This window comes from Trachurus japonicus, chromosome 14, assembly GCF_045865225.1.
Source record: "Trachurus japonicus isolate A0001 chromosome 14, Traja_1.0".
Lineage (NCBI taxonomy): Eukaryota > Metazoa > Chordata > Actinopteri > Carangiformes > Carangidae > Trachurus > Trachurus japonicus.
Window position 1 is genome coordinate 11,026,827 of NC_140920.1, and position 20,731 is coordinate 11,047,557.

At 42.6% G+C, this 20,731-nt stretch overlaps 1 protein-coding gene across 1 annotated transcript in view; it reads left to right on the forward strand.

The window, feature by feature from the left end:
• lhfpl7 (LHFPL tetraspan subfamily member 7) overlaps positions 1 to 20,731 on the forward strand; it is a 95,283-nt gene that overhangs the window by 70,269 nt on the left and 4,283 nt on the right. The gene's annotated exons all lie outside the window — the stretch shown is intronic.

Genomic DNA, 20,731 nt, shown 5'->3' on the forward strand with positions numbered 1-20,731 from the left:
CCTTATAACAGGGTGTAGAATTATATTTTCTAAAGCAGCCTGGCTCTGCAAGGTCAATTAGGATCTCACGCACTGGCTATAAAATACAGTAATAATGGAGAGACTGTGTAAAGACCTTGAGGAGCTACTGAAATGAGACAAACTAAAAGCCTCCATGACCGAAAATGTTAAGTATCAGCTTAAGAAAAGAAGTTTGGCATCTTTGCGGGGATGCAATACGTTGTGATGGTGGCTGTTAACTTGCCCCTCCACCTCCGCTCCATTATCTCAATTGAAGCAGTTAGTCGCAGTAAATGGACAGTCTTAACGTGACACTTCTTGGCTCCTGAAGCAGGTTCTTACGTTATAAAAAGCATTTAATTTCTGCACTGAGCTGCAGACTCTTAATAGCACCTTTCCTATTTGCAATTACTGAGAATGGTTTTTGCCAAAGTGTTCAGTGTTGCTAGTCTGGGATTTTAAAGTATCTTAATCTACCTTAAAGAGATCAAAAGGGGGAATGAAGGGATCCCTAAACATTTTCCGTTTTCCACTTGAGTAACCAGGGGTATCCGAACGGTTACACGTTTGATAACAGAAATCCATATAGCTTTCACATCAGCTTTGCGCTGCCGCTGATGAAAGGTATAATCTCAGTCACTGACAAATAGGGACTGTCTTCTGTCTGATACAGGAGCTTTCTCTGTGCGTGCATGTGTGACTGTGTGTGTATGTGTGCATGTGTAACAAGCTGAATGCAGGCAGACAAACAAAGAGCCACTCCCTACTGGTCGTTGGAGGCTGTTGTGTGGATGCATGTCATGTTGCAAAACTGACAAAAGGCTGTATAATATAATGATATTTCACAGCACAGGGGATGTAGTGTAATATAAGACATTTGTTGTTTATCTCCTGTCGTGGGACTTTTTTTAATATTGCGAACTGTGATACACAATTTTCTAGTCTAAATTAGCATGGTTACATCTCTCCCAGAACGACAGACAATGTCTTATTAACACACACAGCAAGAGAACTATTTCTTTCTTTTATATAAAACAGTTTTTTAATACCAAAACATTCAGTCTGTTTTGATACTGATACAAAAATTACTACTACACTACAACCACCACTACAGTACCACTACCCTAATCAATCCTCACCAATGAAACCTGAGCAGCCAGTGCCATTATCATTGATGTTGGGGGAGGATAGATTTTTGTTCCCATCGAGAATAAAAATAATTCAGAAGAGGCAGACCAGTGGGGGATAAACTCTTGGTGCCTGTCATATAGGCTAATGTGCTTGTCAGTTCAGAGTAATGTACATTTTTAGCATTTAATTTAATAAATTCAACTGTATAATCATGTTATTTCTACTCCAATGACCAAATGGTTATGTGAACTGTAGGTTTAGGGCTACGCCCCTTGTAATGGGCATCACCTCACCTCCATTACGACAAATAATATACATTTGTTACATGGACCTTTAAGGCGAAAAGGGGGGCAGAGGAATAACTAAACATAAGACACGCTGAGAAGGAGAGTGGGAGGGGAGAGAAGTCGCTGGTAACTGCTAAGCTAAAGAAACTAGCAGATTGTCTGTAAGTAACAGTGAACAGAAATGAAACAATAAGCTTACTGCAGCATGTCAGCACAGAAACAAAAGCCCTGTCAAGAAGTATAATAAAAGGTTTTAGTCTAATCGAAACAAAACATTTAACTAAAATACCAGTATCACCAATTATACTTGTCAAACAAAGGGAATTGAAAATAAAGACTATGGAAGCCTAAAATGCAGTCCTACTGTATGAGGTTTCACACCTGAGGTAAATAAAAGTCCTGCTCACTATAGAGTAGACATACTGTAGCAGTAGGTGAAAACTGTTGTGGATCAGCTGTTCATACTTCCTGCTGATGCTGTAGAAACTGTGTGTCAAATCATTTTTGAGAGAGTAATCGAAAGTCAATCGGAAAAGTCCAATACTGAGCTGACCAACAGTATAACTTCATCACTTACTCACAGACATTTTGTGGATGAAGCATCGCACAGTCATCCACTAAGTTTACCGGACAGTTTCTGACTGTGTGTGTCTGTTGTTTGGTGGGTGGTCTTTATAGGTTTTTCTCTTAAAAAACAGCTTCTTGCTTAAGTGAGAGTGAACCACAGGTCTGCATCTGTGAGCCCAGACAGATGAGCTAGACAGATTCAGATGATAATTATCTTCTGTTTTGTCACTGCACGCATTGTTATTTAATACCTTGTCATTAAATGTCACTATTTAACATGTTAATTTTTGACTGTTTATGGTTTTGTTATAATCTTCTGTATTTGTGGCGCACTTACATCAGGAGAAAATCTGAACGAACTGATGTATAAATATTAAATTGAATGATAATGACATTCAATTTCAGTTGTCAAATACAAAAAAATTATTCATTTATTCAAAATTTCATTGGCTTGAATCACCAGTTCAGTATGTGCATGACAAATTCATATATGCAATGCAAATAGGATCAGACATTAATGTCTTTTCTCAGATGCCCACCTGCACTCTGCTCATCCACTTGCTCACCTCCAATAACAAATCATTGGGAGAGACAAACCATGGGAAGTATGGCATCTACTCCTCATTGAACCTCCATTATCGTAATGTCCTTGGGCTTAGCACCCCATCCCAGAGGTCACAGGGGTCTCCATTTCACCACTCTAATAATGGAAAGTGCCTCAGAGCCCCACCAGGCCTGCAGGTTTAGTCTGCTTAGCACTGTACCACTGGGATTATTGTGGAAAGAAGAGTGATACATGCACATATGTGTTTTCAGCGCGTGTGTTTGTGTAGGTACAGAAAAGCTGAGGGCAGATAGGGGAATAATTCATTGGCAGTTAATGGGATTTCAGTAAGAGCTTGTGTTGTTGACAGTTTACTGTAGACACCCACCTCAGTGTGAATTATTAAACAGCTGTGAATTCCTATTAGTGGTGGTGACAATGGAGCAGACCAGACAAAGAAGTAGACTCACTGACAGCACCCACACACTAAACAGAAACCAGAGACGCAGCTACTCAAAATCACAAAATCAAACGAGACACACAGACACACAAAAGCTCATGCACATTTTTGATTTTGTTTGACCAAATTGTAAGACATACAGAGGTGAAATGGCTCTTAACAAGATTTAAAGGAGAGTCTTTCACAGCCTGCATGTGCGTACACACACATGCAAATACATATATATACAGCCAAGCAACAACACTGAGCAAAAAGCACTCCCCAAGTCGCAGGGAGCTTTAATTTAATTTCCCAGTGTTTGCTTTGAGACGAGACAAGGTCATTTGCATTTCTGCTCAGAGTATTTTTTTGCTAAGCTGATGCTGAACCCACCAGTAGAGCAGAGACACAAAGAGAAACATAGGGAAGCTTGGGTTCAAATAAAAACAGGCATTGTTTTGGTCTGTGAGTGTGTGCTGCGACTGCTTGAGGTGTCTACGTCTTTGTCTGTCTCATTATACACAAGGTTACAGTGGCTGCCTACTGGGTGTCAGTGTGCGTTTGTTGCAGTGTTTTACTATGTGCTCTCTGCTTCCCACATGAACATGTGCATCGCGGACAGGACTATTAAAAGCAAAGGTGTGCCCTCAACCAGGCTGTCTGTCAGCGTGATTGGCTGGCTGTTGGTAATCGATGGAGCCTGGCCCACAGGCCAGCCACCTAAATCCATACGGACGGCTGGGAAAGATGAGATGGCAGTGGGAACATAGGCTGCAAGAAAACTGTCTCACTCACACACACACACACATATGCACACACATACAAAGACGCACAAACCCCCACTCCTTGTTTAAATGGCTCCCTACTGTTTAAGACCCCATCAATCAGTTAGTGAGCGTGTGGCATTTTGACTTAAACCGTGCATGGATAATGGGCTAGGCAGGCGCCATACAGATAGTGGGACAGCAGCCCAAGTACCAGGCAGAGAAAAGAGGGTGGGGGTCATTAATCCAGGGGCATGCCGTCACGCCGTGACATAGCCAACAGGCTGCAGCTGGATTGAAGTGCATCTGGATCACCCACCCCACACACCATCAGCACACCCCTCTTTGGAGCAATGGTCTGGCCTGGTCTGGTGCAGACTAGTTGACTGCCAAGGCAGATGGTACATTGGGCGGATTCAGGCCGGGCATGAGATGTGCATGGGCAGTGATGAGGGTGATGAAAGCACACAGACATGCTTTGGCTTGCACTGGGCACGCTGGTCATATTTACTTAGTGAGGGAGTGTAATGTGGGAATCATGGACGTGCATTTTGGGTGGCTTTATATGGTTGGACATTAGGGGGATGTAGGAATTGGAGGCCTGTTCAGACTTCCTGCAAAAACCTGGGGAAATGGGCATGAAAATAGACCAAAATTTGCATTGGCCATCACTATTTGTCCCTTCATCATCTGTAGTGTGCCATCATCTTTTTGTTCTCCTTGTGTGGATTCTCCAGCCTCCTCCCACAGTCTAAAGACATGCACATCAGGTTAATTACCCCATGGGTTAAACTCTTGTAGGAGTGAAAATAAGTGTATGAAGTTGTTTGTCTTTATATGTGGGCCCTGTGATAGACTGACGACCTGTCAAGCCCCTCCATGACCCTGCACTTATCAGCATTATAGCTAATGGGTGGATTGATGGAAAGATAAAAATAGAATAAAACACTTCTTTTCCCAGTTTAATATACTTAGAAGTTTTGCTGCTACAGCTTCACTTGATCTGATATGACCAGTAGCTCTTAGCAGCAAACTTAAGTCTCGACATGTCTGCAGCACAGCAGATATGACTGATTCAGTTTGCTGACTTCATGACTCATCCGTTAAAAACAACAAGTAAACACGCCGAACCTCATAAGGAGACCTGTCTCTACTGCAGTGGAACCTAACCTTTTCAAAGTCACAGCCCACATGGCACCAGCAGCGACCCTGCACAGATAAGTGGTATAGACAATGGATGGATGGCCCATGTGAAAACTGTGAACATGTAGGCGGTCCACATCCAACCACAGAACAATATAGATGCCAAATGATATATTCTCACTCAGAGCGCTCTGTGTGGGGAGAGAGGTCACTTGTTGATTCACCATATGTCTCTTGATTCTCTTCCCTTTTAATTCTTCCTGTTGCTTAACAGGTGATCATTTTGATACTCTAGTTTTTGCCACTTTTAACGCACAACTGGGGTTCATATCATCCCCATAATTATATATTTTTCACAGTTGGAAACCATTGCTCTAAGGGAATGGCACTGACTCTGCTTGGCTACTGTTTAACAAAAGTTATGTGTCCTGAAGGATGTCACACTGCAGCTTGACTGCGCTCAGTTGGTTTAACTCGCTCAGAAGAATCCATCCGGACAATTATTGGCCGGTCTTCTGTGGTGACCGGCTTTACAGATGGTTTTATGGTGATATTTAGTTCACACATTCATCACGCTCTGCTGTCCAGATCTCTGTGTGCAGGTCTGCATATTCAGTTTGTTTATGCTGTTCAATCAATGACGGTGCTGACAGGGTCTTTCACCTCTGATGCATCAGTCCTGCAGCACCTCTGCCTGCTTCTGCTCCTGCAAAATTACACCGTCATTACAGACTAAACACACACTCAGTGGTTTCCAAACTCAGACATCAATAAACTAATCACACACCCAGTACAAGCCAAACGCCACGTCAATGCGCCAGAATCGCAAAATGTCAATGCTAATGAATGCAAATGTATTCAGTGTAAACCTACACACACCAGTTGAGATGTTGGAGGGCAGAAAGGTGGAACAGTGAGCAGAGAGATGTGCTTGTCCCACAACCAGATGGTTCACATTCAGTTCGACCATCATCCTCACTGTTGCACTGTCCTTGAGAAAGACTCCCTACCGGCTCCATGCTGCTCTGCTGCAGCTTGACCTTTGACTCCCCCGAGGATGTGGGAGTTCAGAAAAAAAATGAGAACTTCTCTTCTTGGATATTGGTATTGTTTGGACTCAGTAGCAGAGTTTCTGTTGTCTTTTCTAATTATACAGATTCTTCTCTGCACATGCACGGTCTCAGCACATCAGCTCTCATTAGCCAAGATGGGCACCAAATTGAGCCGCTTAATTATCCCAAAACACAGTGAGGAGAAAATTGCTAATGACAGGGAATGCAATCTACATCACAATAGAAGAGCATGAGCACGAGCGCACAAGAGTGTGACTCTGTGTGCATATATTTATATTATATATCCGTGTATGTTTAGCTGAAGCTCATTCTTTTGAATACAAAGTGCTGAGCATAATGAGTACAATCTGAACTACATATGGCTGAATTCTTTTAAGCAGCAGACAGCTTCATTTTAATTAACCCACAAAATTAGAGGAACAGGAGGCCACAGTTTGTGTGGGCGTGCAGGACCAGCACTATGAAAGAGGAAGCTTATCACGGTCTCATTGCTGGGACCTGAAGTGTGCGAGCAGACATCTGATAGGCTGACTGCTCTCCCCACAGTGAGGATCCTCTGGGTCTGTGCTATATTGTATCAGCTCAGTGGGGGATTGTGGAGGAGAGACAGAGACGGTCTCATAGCTGCTTTTTAGTGCATGCTAATGGCTAATTAGGCATTTCATGACTAAAGCTGCATGGTTATTCTCATTACATGCTACTCAGTACTCCCATAGTGCTGAACTGTAGCAATATGCTGAGAAAGGGGAGAAGGCCTGCCTTGGTTTTCACTGTCTTGCAGTAAATTCTTTGTATTCTGTGCATATCTGTGACCTGAACACTCACTGTATTAGCTGGTTATTCATAGCCATTGGATTTAATGGGAGGATAATGGCAACAACGCCTCATCTCACTCTCCGAAGATGTTCTTCTGACTGCCCTGAGTCTGTTTCCCTGACATGATAGAAGCCCTATATGCTTCTGTCAGCTTAAGTCCTCACCCAGGCTCTTGGTAATTAAAATGGTGTCTGTCAAACACTCTACAAATTAGACACAGCACCATTACATTTAAAGGGACAGTTTGTGTGTATGTGTGTAGGTTTTCTGCTGTTGCTTAGCGATAAAGCTGTTAACAGAGTAGCCAGTGAAGATGTTAACCAGTTTTTGAGCTGTGTGATGATGAACGCCCCAGTTATCGTGACAATTTCTCTCCAGGGAACTTAGCACCCTGTTTGTGTGTGTGTGAGTGTGTGTGAGTGTGGTGGGGGTATGGGGTATGGGTGGGAGCTTCACAAGGGCCTGTAATAACAGTAACTCTGCATCATTCTTTCTTTTTGTCTTGGGTTTTTCCAGACATGCGTGAGATGCTTTTGGGGTGAGGGAATGTTTGTACACAGTGAGGAGAACGGTGCTGATTTCAGGCTGTGAAAACACAGAGGACTACACCTTGTTATTAAGCGTGACCAGTCAGTTTTTGCACCTGGCTTTGTCTCCTGCCTATTCATCCACCCACAGGCAGCGTAACAACCAAGTGGCCTTGCTCCTCCCTTTGGTTGAGTGCAGCTGCAGCTCCAAAATAAAGCCGTGTGAGTGTTCAAAACCCTCTCTGATTTAGATTGTGGGTTCTTTCACCCACCACGAAAGTCAAGAGACTTTGAGTGGAGATAGAGTGGCCTATGCTTGTGTTTACAAGATCATTGAAATCTTGAGATGCGTGCATTCAACAGCTTCCTGGATTGTATAATTGATTTGTTACATTTTGCATAATTTCATTATCATTTCCATATTGATGAGTGTGTCAGTGTCACTTGTGGAAAACCAAATGGGGACACTTGATTGCGCAGTGTGTGTGTACTCTTCTGGGGAAGATAACAGCTCTATTTACACTGCCCTGCTTGCTTCACCATTCTGTGGTGATAACACTTAATAGTTGCCTCACAAGTGAGCGAGCATGTCACTGTGTCAGTTGAGTGGCCAGCACCAGTGGACACGAGTGGAAATACGCACTCAACCACAAAAATACATACCAACTGCACTACAGTTTCGGCCAATTGAAAGCCAACCCCAGCTGGGAGGATAACCAGGACGCACTGCAGTGTTGAAGGTGGAGAGCTGAGCATGATATTCTGCAGCCAGGCTGATGTGTTTGATCCTCGGTGTCACGCCCAATGGCCTCCGACCCACCCACCTAGTTCACCTCTGTGACCTCAGACCCCCGGGCGATGATGATGAGTTCCTCCCTCACTCTTGATAAATTGCTCAGCAGGGCAGTCCTATAGACAAGAGGAGGTGAGTAAAGGAAAAAGCTGCGGCAAGTGCACTAAGTCTCGATGATGGAGGGATATTCTGGAGACTTTTATTCATGTCTTGTGGAAACACTTCACTAAACTCCAGACAACTACAAGATGAGAAGATGGGTAAACACGCACTGGTTTCAGCAGATCAGCCTTTTTTTTTTGCATCTCTTAGAGTCACTTGATCTGCTTTTATTAAACTCCGAAAACTTTTTTTGACACCTGGTGCTTTTTTGTCATGATTACCCAGCATCACACTCTACCATCCTCTCTCACAGTGAGTCCACTTCACCCATCAGTGTTTGGTGACAGCTGTGATTGAAAGACAATCAATGCGCCTCTGTGTGTTTGTCAGAGGAAGTGTTCAGATTGAGCTTTGGGAACACGCAGAGCAAAACCGGAGGAGCGCAACCAATCACAGGACGTTGCTGTTTTGCAATTTAACTGGACCCACATGTGTGTATGTGTGTGTGTGTGTGTGTGTGTGTGTGTGTGTGTGTCTGTGTGTGTGTTGACATACAACACTATAAATGATTCATGATGCCATTAGGTTCAGTGAAACACTTGAGAGAAATAAACAAACTGTCAGCAAAACTGCAGATCAGGATGATACTGAATCTGTAAAAGGTGTTTCAATTTTCATAAAAAATGCAGCATCAAACTTTAACCATGTGTCCCATAAATAATAATAACAAAGACAGCATACATATAATCATACAGCATCACATATTCTTGCTTTTACTTCTCAATGAGCATTTCCTAAGTTGCCGTTATGGAGACTTTTCTCTTGTGTCTTTCAGGCTGTCATTTTTGTCATGATGGATGCTCAGGGGGGGTGAAACAATAAGTATGTATGATTAAGCCCCAGAGTCATGCCTGAATGAGCAGAGGTCACCCTCTGACCCTGACCGCTGACACCCTGTGTGTGTTTATGTGACACAGAGAGAAAGGGAGACAGAGGACAAAGCATCAAATAAAAGAGAGTGAGACAGATTGTTGTTACCAAGAGTCTGTTCCCAAGATGGACCAAATGTCATGCAGTCAGTGTGCGTGTGGGCGTGCGTGCATGTGTGTGTGTGAGCTCAACCATCCCTGCTCCGACTGCTTTCACGAAAGCTTCTGTAACCGAGGAAATGCTCCCACCACATTAGTGCTCCTCTCCCTCGTGTCTCGGTGGTCTTCTTGATTACCTCTCTGGTCATCCTCGTTACCTAAGCCTTCATATACAGATCTGAAAGCATGTGATCGATTGAGGGTGAGGTGGATGCCGTGTTGTTATAGCATTGGGGAGCTGAAGGTAGATTTGTGATTTGCTATTTAGATTAAAGAAAAGATGCAAGTGATGAAAGAGTTGAATCTTGCTTTGAGAGGGAATCTCAAGTCCAATGAGGCAAAGTTGAGAGGAGCTGCTTACAGTAAGTCCCTCATCCTTCCATTTGCATGGGCTGCACTTCAAAAGGTGTCATTAAGAAGTGTGTGTGTGTATTTGTATGTGTGTACGCACCTGTTTGTCATACTCATGGCTGGCAGAGACAGGAACGAGGATGCTCATTAAAGATGGAAGAGATGAAAGAATAAAGGTTTTTTTTTTTTTTTTTTTTTTTTTAAAAGGATGCACTCGGTCTGGAGGAGACTAGTTTACAGAAACCAAAATCGGCTCCATGATCCTGATGAATCACTTCACTATTCTGTGTTCATCATCCGTGATTGCTGTGGTTATATAAAGTTGTTTATAAGGTTGCTTATATAATGTTTCAGTATTTTTCCCCAAACAATAACTCAGCCTTGACCACCAAACCCCATCTGAAGACAGAAGAATTATGCAGTGAACAGAGGTTTAATTAACTGTGATTGAACTTGTATTTATATGATTTTATAATTTTATCTGTCAATGTTATACACATACATTTTTTCTTTTTAAATCAGAAAGATCTTTTTATATTCCAGTCCACAGCTGCATCAACACAATACAGTCTCTTATAACTATAAGTATAGGTTACATATAGAGAGAGAGATCAGTGGTTCCCATCCTGTAGTCCATGATGCTGTGAAGTCTCTGCATGTGGGCCGACAAATCATTTGCAAAAGCCAATCACTGTGATAAGCTGCTGTGGGGGCTGTGGGGCTTCCTACACGCTTCACCTCCTTTCAGTTCAGTCTTCAATGCTCAGTGATTATCATTAAAATAAAAAGTTGCTCTGAGAAGGCAATTGCTTGGCCTCCGTGTTGGTACGAGTTCAGCTGAGGTTTTCAACTGGGCCACGAGTTGGAAAAGCTTTGGAACCACTGGAGTGAACATTACGGCAGTAAATCAAGCAGCAACTGCAGCGGCCTCTCCTCCTTCATCGGATGTTTCTGTTGATTCAGTTCATTAATTAGCATATTTGGATTTTTCTGAGGCAGGAAATGAAGCTACACAACATTGCTGAGTAAACACAGACAAACCTCCTGTTCATTTTCGCAATAATTTGAAGCTATTTGGATTTTAACGTCTGAGCTTTTTAGCTGAACTTTGAGGTTTTTGTTTTTAGGTTATTATTCTCATAAAGCCAGTCAGCAACAGTCCGCCGCTGCCTCAGCATTAAAACAATGATAAAGATACCAACAAATAAACAGTGAGGATGGCGATATGGGAGACGGGGACAGACACAGAGAACCACAGTGGACCAGGCAGACGGCTCCGCTGGGGCAATAACCATCGCACAGCCACAATCTATCTATCGCTCTCTCTCTTCTCCTCTCTCACACCGTCTCTCTCTCTCTCTCTCTTTTTGTTTTCACATTGAGCCACTGGCCCAATTTGTGTAGCAGCCCATCTGGATAATGTAACAACCCTGAAGGTTTATTTTATGGCCGCCAGTTTTAATTATTTTGACCTTGTTTCAGAGAAATCATGTTTTGTCTGTAATTTTGGCAGACACTGTTTCCATACTAAGTAAATGTGATGTGTGATAGTCCCAAATCAAATTAGTAACAATTTGTATACTGCTAGTCACCTGTTAACCATCTATAGTCATCCTATTCCTTCAATTAGCTGGTAAAACAGTTAGAGGAAGAGGAGATAAAGAAAGGAAAAGCAGAGCCAGAGGAAAGGGAAAGCGGCCCATCTTATCTATGAGGTTGATCTGTGGCGGCTGCGGTGGTGCTCCATCTCTTGTAATGAACTTGATCCCAGAGATCCGCTGATCAAATCATCTCTCGCCACTAGCACTCCAATTTGAGAAACCAGCCAACAGTGGAGGACACGGGCGCTATACAACCGACACATCCCCCTCACAAAGGAGTGGGGGGGAAACTATCGCAAACTATCATTTGTGGAGAATTAAGACAAAACCCTTTTGTTCGCATTCCCTTGGGGGTGCAGTGGATTTCTACACTTCTGAACAATGGCTCCGAGATGCAGCTGAGAAGTGTGATAAAACGGACGGGAGTTAGAATCACACATGCACACGCACAGTGAAAAACATGGTCTGTTTACTCTGTTGGAAATCCACAACAAACAAAGACACTCTACTCCTAATAAGATGCATTCAACCAAGGATGAGCTTAGCAGGGGAACACTGACACACACGCACACAGACACACTGTTAACACCGCAGTTGCAGTCATTCCCTCGCAGTCAGATTTAGCGAGAAACATCCAATCTCCTTTAAAAACCGCGTCCATACTTCGCCTGTGTGTGTGTGTGTGAGTTAGTGTGTAATAAAGTGCATTGGCTAAAGTTGTTTAGATGGCTGTTAAGATATCTCCCTCTGTATGGTCACCAGCTTATGTAGCACACACTCACTACAGCGTGTCATGGTAGTGACAGACATATTCTTCATGTACGGTAGGAGTCCTGTCTGCGGTGAATCCCCTGCTGTGTCTCGTCTCTACCTCAACCCGTTTCCTGTTCTTGTTCCTTAACCAACACACATACACACACACACCAGGCCACTGAGGTGGAGGCTGAAGGTAATGGTTTCCATTTTTCCTTAATGCCAGTGGGTCAGGGAGCAATGGCAGGGCAGAGCTTCATTACAGCAGCCCAGCAGGGCCCCCGTGTCTCCTGTAGGGATTCATTATGTTGCTGCTCCCCCACATTCCCCCACCCAGCCACATCCTGCACTCCTCATAAAGGTTTCTATATATTGTCTGATAATGATCCTCAAGGTTTGTAGCATTGGTGCTGTGGCAGTGGCACAGCAACATCATCTTTACTTTTTCTTTTTCTTTTTTTCTCCATGAAGATAAGTTGCATTTGCTTATACAAAAAGCAATATCTAACTTAACGTTCCCACTGAGCACATAATATTTTACAGCTTTTGTAACCTGCAGGAGTGGATAGTGCCCTAAATTTGACTCAGTAAGTCTCTGCACACTGCTGAGACCAGAGCCGATATCTGATTGTGCTTTTCACTGTAAAAACAGCCACAATTTAGTTCCACAGCAGGCGCACCACCTCCTGAACCCTCACAGACAAAGCAAATGAAAGATTTTCTCCATGATTGTTCCTAGATGGCTCTATAGTGCAATTTTTTATGGGATTTTTTTTTTTTTAGCTCTGAAAAAGCTAATAGAAATCGGACTGAAACATTATGTAAATACATCAGGTCAGTTTTTCTTTCAGGTATGTATATTTTTTACTTAAACATATCATTTTAACAGTGCATCAGTTGCCCTGCACACTACGGATGATCCTCTGTATCTATAGGTTGTCCACCCTGTTCTCTCCCTAGAGCACACACACAGAAACACACATGCACAAGAGACATTAATTTGTTATTTTCACGTGTTCTGTGTGCAGACAACAGAATCAGCACAAAGAGGCACATTTGCAACACATACACACCTGCATGCACACACTCGCACAAGCATATAAACTGATGAATGGGAGCTCAAATATAGTTACTGTGCTCAGGTGCAGGGCTCCTGATCTTCTTTTGTCTACAGCAGCCTTGCACGCATCACGTTCACGCTGATCCACATTCTCTCTCCCACTGCCTCATAAACCACATGTGCAACCAAGGTAAAACTGTCTTTGGATGCAAAATTAATTTTCACAACAAAGGTGAATTCCTGTTGCAGGGCTTTTCACATTTTCTCACTTGAGTTACAGGGCTGTCTGTGTGCTGAGTGAGTTGTATAACCCCAACCAAGGAAACCCATTCAAAAAACATTCTGCAATTTGAAAAATACATGGCATTCAATTGGAAAATAAGTAGCCTATCTCATGAATTCATGCATTTTGCACTTTCATTATACCTGTGGTGTTCTGCAAGAGTTCTACAGTATATTCTATCAAGTATCTGGTGTAGTTACTGTGTTTATGTATGAATGTAAATTTATTCAGCAAGACTCAGTATAACTTCAGTGCTATTCTCATGCATGTGTTTAGCAGGGGCAGGTTTATAATCTTTTGAAGGTGTGCAAGATGGCAGCATATTTTTAAAGAAGGGGCCACATTGGTGGAATGTTTTAAGACTCAAATCTAAAGCCCTGGCTCTTGTTTTATAATATTCTCATAGGAAATCATATCCATAAGTACTCTCTGCTGTTTGAGCCCAAATATCCCACAGTTATTAATGGCAGAGATTTGCTGAACTGTAGGCTACTCTCATCTCTTTTGTGCACCTTAGCTTGCTAGTGTTGCAGCGCTGTTTACCATAAGCCAGGCTACAATGAGAGTCAATATGCATGTGCATATGTCTGTGCATTGCTGATGATGCATTTATACAAACATGTGTCTACCTGTGAACACAAATGCAATTGAGATAGCTCCTAATTAAGAAGCTGCTATCTACTTTGCATAATACGCACTGCACAAAACATGAAGTCAGTGTTATACCACAAATAATATGGACGTGTTCTGCTCAACCTTTCCTCTGACTGGTGATGGCATACAGATGTGAACTGTGGTTCCATGGCACAGCTGGATGTACGATGCGCCTACCCGTGTCACTGGGTTGTTCTGACTTTCACGGCTGACATTCCTTGTTGGACCGGAGGCAGCTACTGAACCCAGGAGACATCTAGCTTAAGGGCTTAGCCTCGGGGCCAAAGGCTGTCAACACAATCACAGGGTTAATGCCAGACACACGGTTGTGTATACACACACATATACACACAAGCATCACCTTTAGCATCTGTCCACAGAGAGCATAGGAAGACCTACAGATAAGCCATTGTTTGTTCACAGACTTTTTCCTCAGTGCACAGCACTGTCAGGGCGTGTGCAAGTTTTCGCAGTTGATTGATGTCTTCAATCTAATTTCCACTTTCTTTCCTGTATTGTTATTATTTATTTTCCCATCCACGCATATGAGGTACTTTGTCTCTTGTGCTAATTCAATCTGCGATGTGGGATGGATGGATTGAGCAACAGATTAGCTTTAGTTAGGTTGTACTCTGCCACAACCCATTGTGTGCTGGGGGTTGCCACATAAGGGATGAGGAGGCCAAGGACAAGAAATTTGTCTGAGGTGTAAATTAATTTGCAACATAAAAAATAGATGGTGATAGGAAAATGAAAGTAATTAAAATGATAGATTGGATGCAGCTTGTGAGATTCATGTGTCATTGCTGCAAGGCTCCCAGGATGGAGGTTCTCAGTGATAAGCAGGAGTTCAGATGGCTCAGCATGCACAGGGACCTGAGAGACACACAATCAAAGTGGTCCCTGTTTGGAGCCTGGAACTCACTGCATGCTTTGCTGTGCATCCGTTTTTCGCACTTTAATTCTTTTGCTTCTTTGTTTTGCTTTGATTTCCTTTTCTTATCCCAAGTCAGTAATTGGTATACATTATCCTCTTGTTGAAAAACTCTACAGCAATATATATTTTGTTTCAGAAGACAACTTCTCTGTAGTCACTGTGACTGTTGCTGAGTAGAAAGTAGTTTGTGCACAGCAAAATTATTTTAGTAGTGAATGAGATCTTTTGTAATTTTGTAGCTTTGAGCTGGAGAAATCTTCTTTCTTGCTTTCCTGCTCAGAATACGATTTATAAAAACACTGATACCACTCTCATATCCGTAGTACAGAAAATATTAAGCTAGATCCAACAGCTGAATGGCTTAACTTAGTCTATATTAGTGTAAAGACTGCTAACAGAGGGAAACCGTTGGCTCAGATACCCACAGATTAATACACATTAAATAAATACACTACACAAAATACAGATTTTGATGTTTGAACTATGCTTTATGCTAAGCTACGCTAACCAGACGGATATGGCAAAGTAATGCTATCAATCCTCTCATCTAAATCTAGGCAAGAAAGCAAATAAAAATGCTAAATTATTCCTTTAATTTGATCTGTAATCTGTTTGCAACACCATGCATATTATCTTTAAACACACAACAGTATGAGTACACAACATGTGCTCATACTCCTACTCCGTCTTATCTGTAATGCTCAGTGTCTGATTTGTTCTTATCTGTGTGATTCTCTTGTTGCTGCAGTGCCACACACAGAATCTTAAAAGCTTCACTTAATCATCTCATAAAATCTCCACGATGCAAAGCGCTTGTACAAGCTAATAAAAAGAGAGAATATGAAATTAAACAAAACGTTTACATGTCCAAACACATTTTAAACTGGGGGTAGGGGTTACTTGCGTGCACAGTCCTCTGTATGAGCAGAGAGGACAGTCTGAATGAGTCAGTGAAAAACAGACCTATTACTGAGCTCTGATTGACCGGTCCACAGGCAGACCCGCTCACTCTAAAGATAGCAGAAGTTATTTTATTGCCCTGCTAATCTCTCCCAACTCGCTCTGTATTTTATTTCCTCACTCTATCCCTTGCTCTCTCGCTCCATGATCTCTTTTTGTGCCGCTCTCAAGGTCAACAGGTTTTTCCTTCCTCGACAGTACAGTGAACCATCTCCACTGTGTTTTCAAACCAGTAGACATTCTGCGCAGGCACTCTTGCTTTGTCTCAACACTTTGTGACAACAAAGAAGCAACCTCGACCCAACAAAAAGATTTTATTTCCTTTGTATTATTATATTTTATTTAAAAGTATCAGTGATCACTGACCAGCTGTCAGATCTCTTCATTTACTCACCTGGAACTCTTTCACTGCCCTCTTTTCTCTCCGCCTTTATCTTTCACAGAAACATTTATTAAGCAGTCCTGTTTTAGTTGCTGCTGCGAATGTGATCACCTTCAGCCAAATGTTTCGAGAAATGTAGGTAGTCGGAGGAAGCGTCATTAGCATAATTTCCCAGAGGCGCACTGAGCTTAATTATCAACATGGCTGTGTGCAGACTAGAGCACAGCTCATCACATTAGGATGGGGTCCCTGCTGCTCGTGCCCATGCTCCGCCAGGTCCCAGCTGACTACCAGGAGATTCATTGCTGGCGCAGTTCAACTCCCAACAACTCTGAAACTTTCTTCTTCCGCTTCTCAGTTCCTCACCTTGAGATTCAGAGGGGTTGAAATGATGCAGACTCTGGTGGACAATCAGTTTTTTTTTTGTCTCTCTGCAGTGCTGTATGCCATTTCAACTCATTTTCTGCAAAAGAAAGAAAGAGCATCCCATTATCCATAGTTTTCCCAGGGATCCCCACACATTTTCTCTGCCGGTGCTTCATCTTCATCTGTGGTTCCTCCTTAATACACTGTCACATCTGCGCTTTGGACACACCTCTGCTTCCTTCTCCGTGCCGCCAGGGAAGCAGAAATTATCAAGCGCCACCACCGTTCACCTGTGGATAGAGGTGGAAATGGAAATACTTCTTATATGCAGCCTTATTATTATGCTTACATTATGGGATACACACACACTGATAAAATATGCAGTTAATATAATAATCTTTAATCTGTGGACCATTACAAGTGTATGTGTTTATAGGTAATTATGTGCCTATGTATACAACATTAAAGTATGTGTTTATCATATATGTGTGTATGTGGGTCACAGTCAGTGTTTACCGCCTCAGGGCTGTCACTGTAAATAAGCACCTCATTTAAATCAGTTTGCCTGATCACATCTGGGTTATTATCACCTACATGGGACCAGACAGAGACCAGCTCACCTGTTCTATTCCTGGAAAATGCTTACTTATAGAAAAAGAAAATTGGAGACAAGATGATGAAGAGTGTGGCGGAGGAAGACACCATAGAGGCAGTAGTTCTGATGTATGGCAGTGGGCCTGCATCTGTAATTAAGCAATACTTCTCTGCTTTTTTCCAGCATATGTTTCCTGTCACTGCGTTTCATCAATGACAAACATGGCCAGCAACTCAAACAAATGAGTGCTGTGTTGGCAAATCAAGATTTATTAGATGTATTTTGTTGTTGTTGTTCGGTATTCGCCTCTTTACCTGGAAGAAGGCGACCATTAGCCACGGCAGAGAAGAAAAATATGTGATTTCTTTCCCCCACTGGCTTGTATGTGTGGATGTCATTGCCATGCGAGGTAGTGTGACATCAAACAGGTTTGCGGTTATGTAAGGCCACAGTCTAATGTGCGTGCGCTTTCATGTGTCTTTGAAGTGAATAGTAGCAGCAGATAATGTCCCTGTTTGGAAGGCAGCCAGATAAGAAGTTTCTTTCAGGAAGGGAGAGTAAACAGTGGGTGCTGGAGCCACCGAGGATACGAGAAACACCCAAAGGTCCAGTGTGGCTCGGCACTTCTTCTTTTAATGTTTTTGTATTTACACGTCTGACTGCTCTCATCCCGGTGGAGCCGGTGGTCTCTACATGACTGGCTGCCTGGCTTGTAGGTCAGTGGAGATAAGCACTAGTCTATTCTAATATATTCTAGCTTCCTCTTGCCGGCTTCCTAGCTCCGAATGTTTATTGTATAACCTGTCCTGACTGATTTTTCAATGTCAATGTCTTCCTCTTGCTGACTAGCTCATTATTAAACACTTGAACGTTCCTGTCCTCTTAAGAAGAGCGCGTAGAGACAGCATGTTAGTGGACTAACCTACTGTAAATGTTCAAGTGAACTTTGAGAAAAGGTAATTGCAATTGTATATTGTTTATGCAGTGACTCATTCTGCTTCAGAGAAAAGCAGCTGCAGAGCTGTGTCTCTCTCCAGGCTGGAGTGACAATAATCGGTTTATTTGATATATATTTGTAACTCTTTGTGTTTTGAGTAATTCATTGCCAGAGGGAGCGAAGAGAAAAACTTGATCTAAAGAGCCACTCATGTCCTCCCGAGTTTAATTCAGCCCTTCCCATCACTAACAGAGTTATGGGAGGCAGCACTGGGCAGCAAAGGAGATTGAGCCAAAGCAGTCGTCTTGGTAATGAAAGGGCCTTGAAGCCTCACAGAATTGAATTTTATATTAGTAATATCTTGGGAAGAATAAAATTGAGGAATATGACATTAGATACAAAGTGTATGAATGCCTGGGACTACAGTATATTGGATTTCTGACATCTTCTGACAAGAGTAGAGTTCGGACTTAGCAGATTTCTACAGCTGAAGTCAGGCATTTACACTGAAATACGACATGAGTAATCCTGTGATTTGTGTGTTTCTAGGCTGGTGTCAGTGATTTCTATGTAAGAGGTCGCTGATGAAATTGATTCAGTGTCACGCTTGGACAGCGGGTTATCACACACCTTCCTGCCCCACAAACCCATTCAATCTTTCTCTCTCATTGTCAGAGCTGTGAACCTGTTTCTCTGGCAGCAGTTTTCCATTTCTTGCTGCAGCACAGAGAGAGAGAGAGAGATTCAAGGTTAATTTAGTTGGTAAAAGCTGCACTGAATCTTTGTATGCTAGCACAATGCTTTCTACTCTGTTTTATTTAATTCTGCTCCTTCTCTACTACCCTAATCATGAACACACACACGCAAGCACGCACACACTTACACGAAAAGGATAGAAAAAAAGAGAAACAAGCATATAAAAGTATTTGCCATCCATTAGTGTACATAAAGGGCTCTGCAGCCTTGCAGCTACTTATGAAAACTCGGACTGTCTTGTTTTATTAAAATGGATATTTTCTTCCCTCAGTCGGAGCTCTCTGGGCACTTCAAAGCTGCTGACGTGTGCATTCAAACAAGTTGTCAGGCATATAGGAAACAAATTGTGATACTGAAGCACATTTTTCAAGATTAACTTCAAGCGTATAATAAATTTCATTATTGAGATGAATGAATGAAATATTGGTCAGAACCGCCATCACTCTCTATAGGCTTATGTTTAGATTCACGTGAGATATGACAGCCAATAGTCAGTGCAGAAGTGAATCAATATGAGACACTTGAGACTCTGTTTTTCCCATGTACTTAGCAGCACTCATCCGACTGGGGCCGACTCTCTCTCCAAACCTCTTCACTTCGCTTCAGCTCTGTGGAGAAAAGTCTGGCTTAGCTGGACATTCGTCGCTGTCTAGAGCTCTTAACAAATGCAGACTGCTGATTGGGAGGTTAGTAAAGTGACTGCAACTTGGGTCTATTAGGGAGTAAATGATGGAAGCGCTCATAGGTTTTTACTGCCTGGTGGCTACTGTGTGGACAGCTCTGTAAAACCTCAGTAACTGCCTTTAAATGAGGAATTCGAGTCTATCTCAGTTTACCAGAGCTCTTTGCTTGTGTTCACTCGGGTATTGCTGCTCACTGATAGTAAGAAATTGTCTGGATATTCTGCTTTCATGTCATGACAGCAGCCCTTGCCTGATGACTAACTCTGCATGGTCACCTCTTTATAATTTAGCCAGTGGTGTCAACAACACCGAGGTGTTTATCCGGTTTTCCGAGTTAAGTGGGAGTCCACATGCACATTGCATTCCTGGTTCCACATGTGCCAAATCCTTTCAGGCCTCAGTCTCTCCGCCTGGCACCTTGGTGTCATGTCAGCCTCTTTCATCACACTGTCCATCCCTCATAGGATTAGAAACTCTGGGCTGTGTAAGAGCCTGTTGAAATTGAGCTTGTCCCGCCTGCTGTGGCAACTGAAATCCTATTTCATGCAGTATATGGTCCATGTACAGTGGGCAGGTATTAGGTCATCAAAGGACCACTCACCGATTTAACATTGCATTCCTGTAACATTGTCAGACTCATGATGGGCGGTAAAAAAAAGCATCTAAATAGACAGCAGCTGTTTTTTTCCTGTTAACTCCATTATCCAGAGTTCAACTCAACTGCTTAGAGATTCAGGTGTGTTAGCAGTTGTTCAATTTATCCATCTCAAAGGAGATTATGGATGGTTTCTTCTGAAGCCACAAAAAAAAACACCTCATACAAAGTTTTTCTTGGGTACTCTCTAACACCTGTAAAAAAAGACTTGTTGGTGTAAAATTGTGGAGTTCCCCTTGGTTTGGCTTTATATCTCTCAGACTGAAAAGATAAAATTGATCCATTCGGGTTAGCCTCTGATAGGGTTTACAGTTTTTCGACAGTTCATCTCTAATTAAAGGCTTGCAGAGATCCAGACAGCCCGAGATGCAGCTTTATCTGATCCAGACAACCGCCCTGCATACTCTCCTGGTCTGGACTCGCCCTGCTTACCTGACACTTGATAGAGAGTCCTGTCTGGGTTTCATTCCTGTATTGACTATTT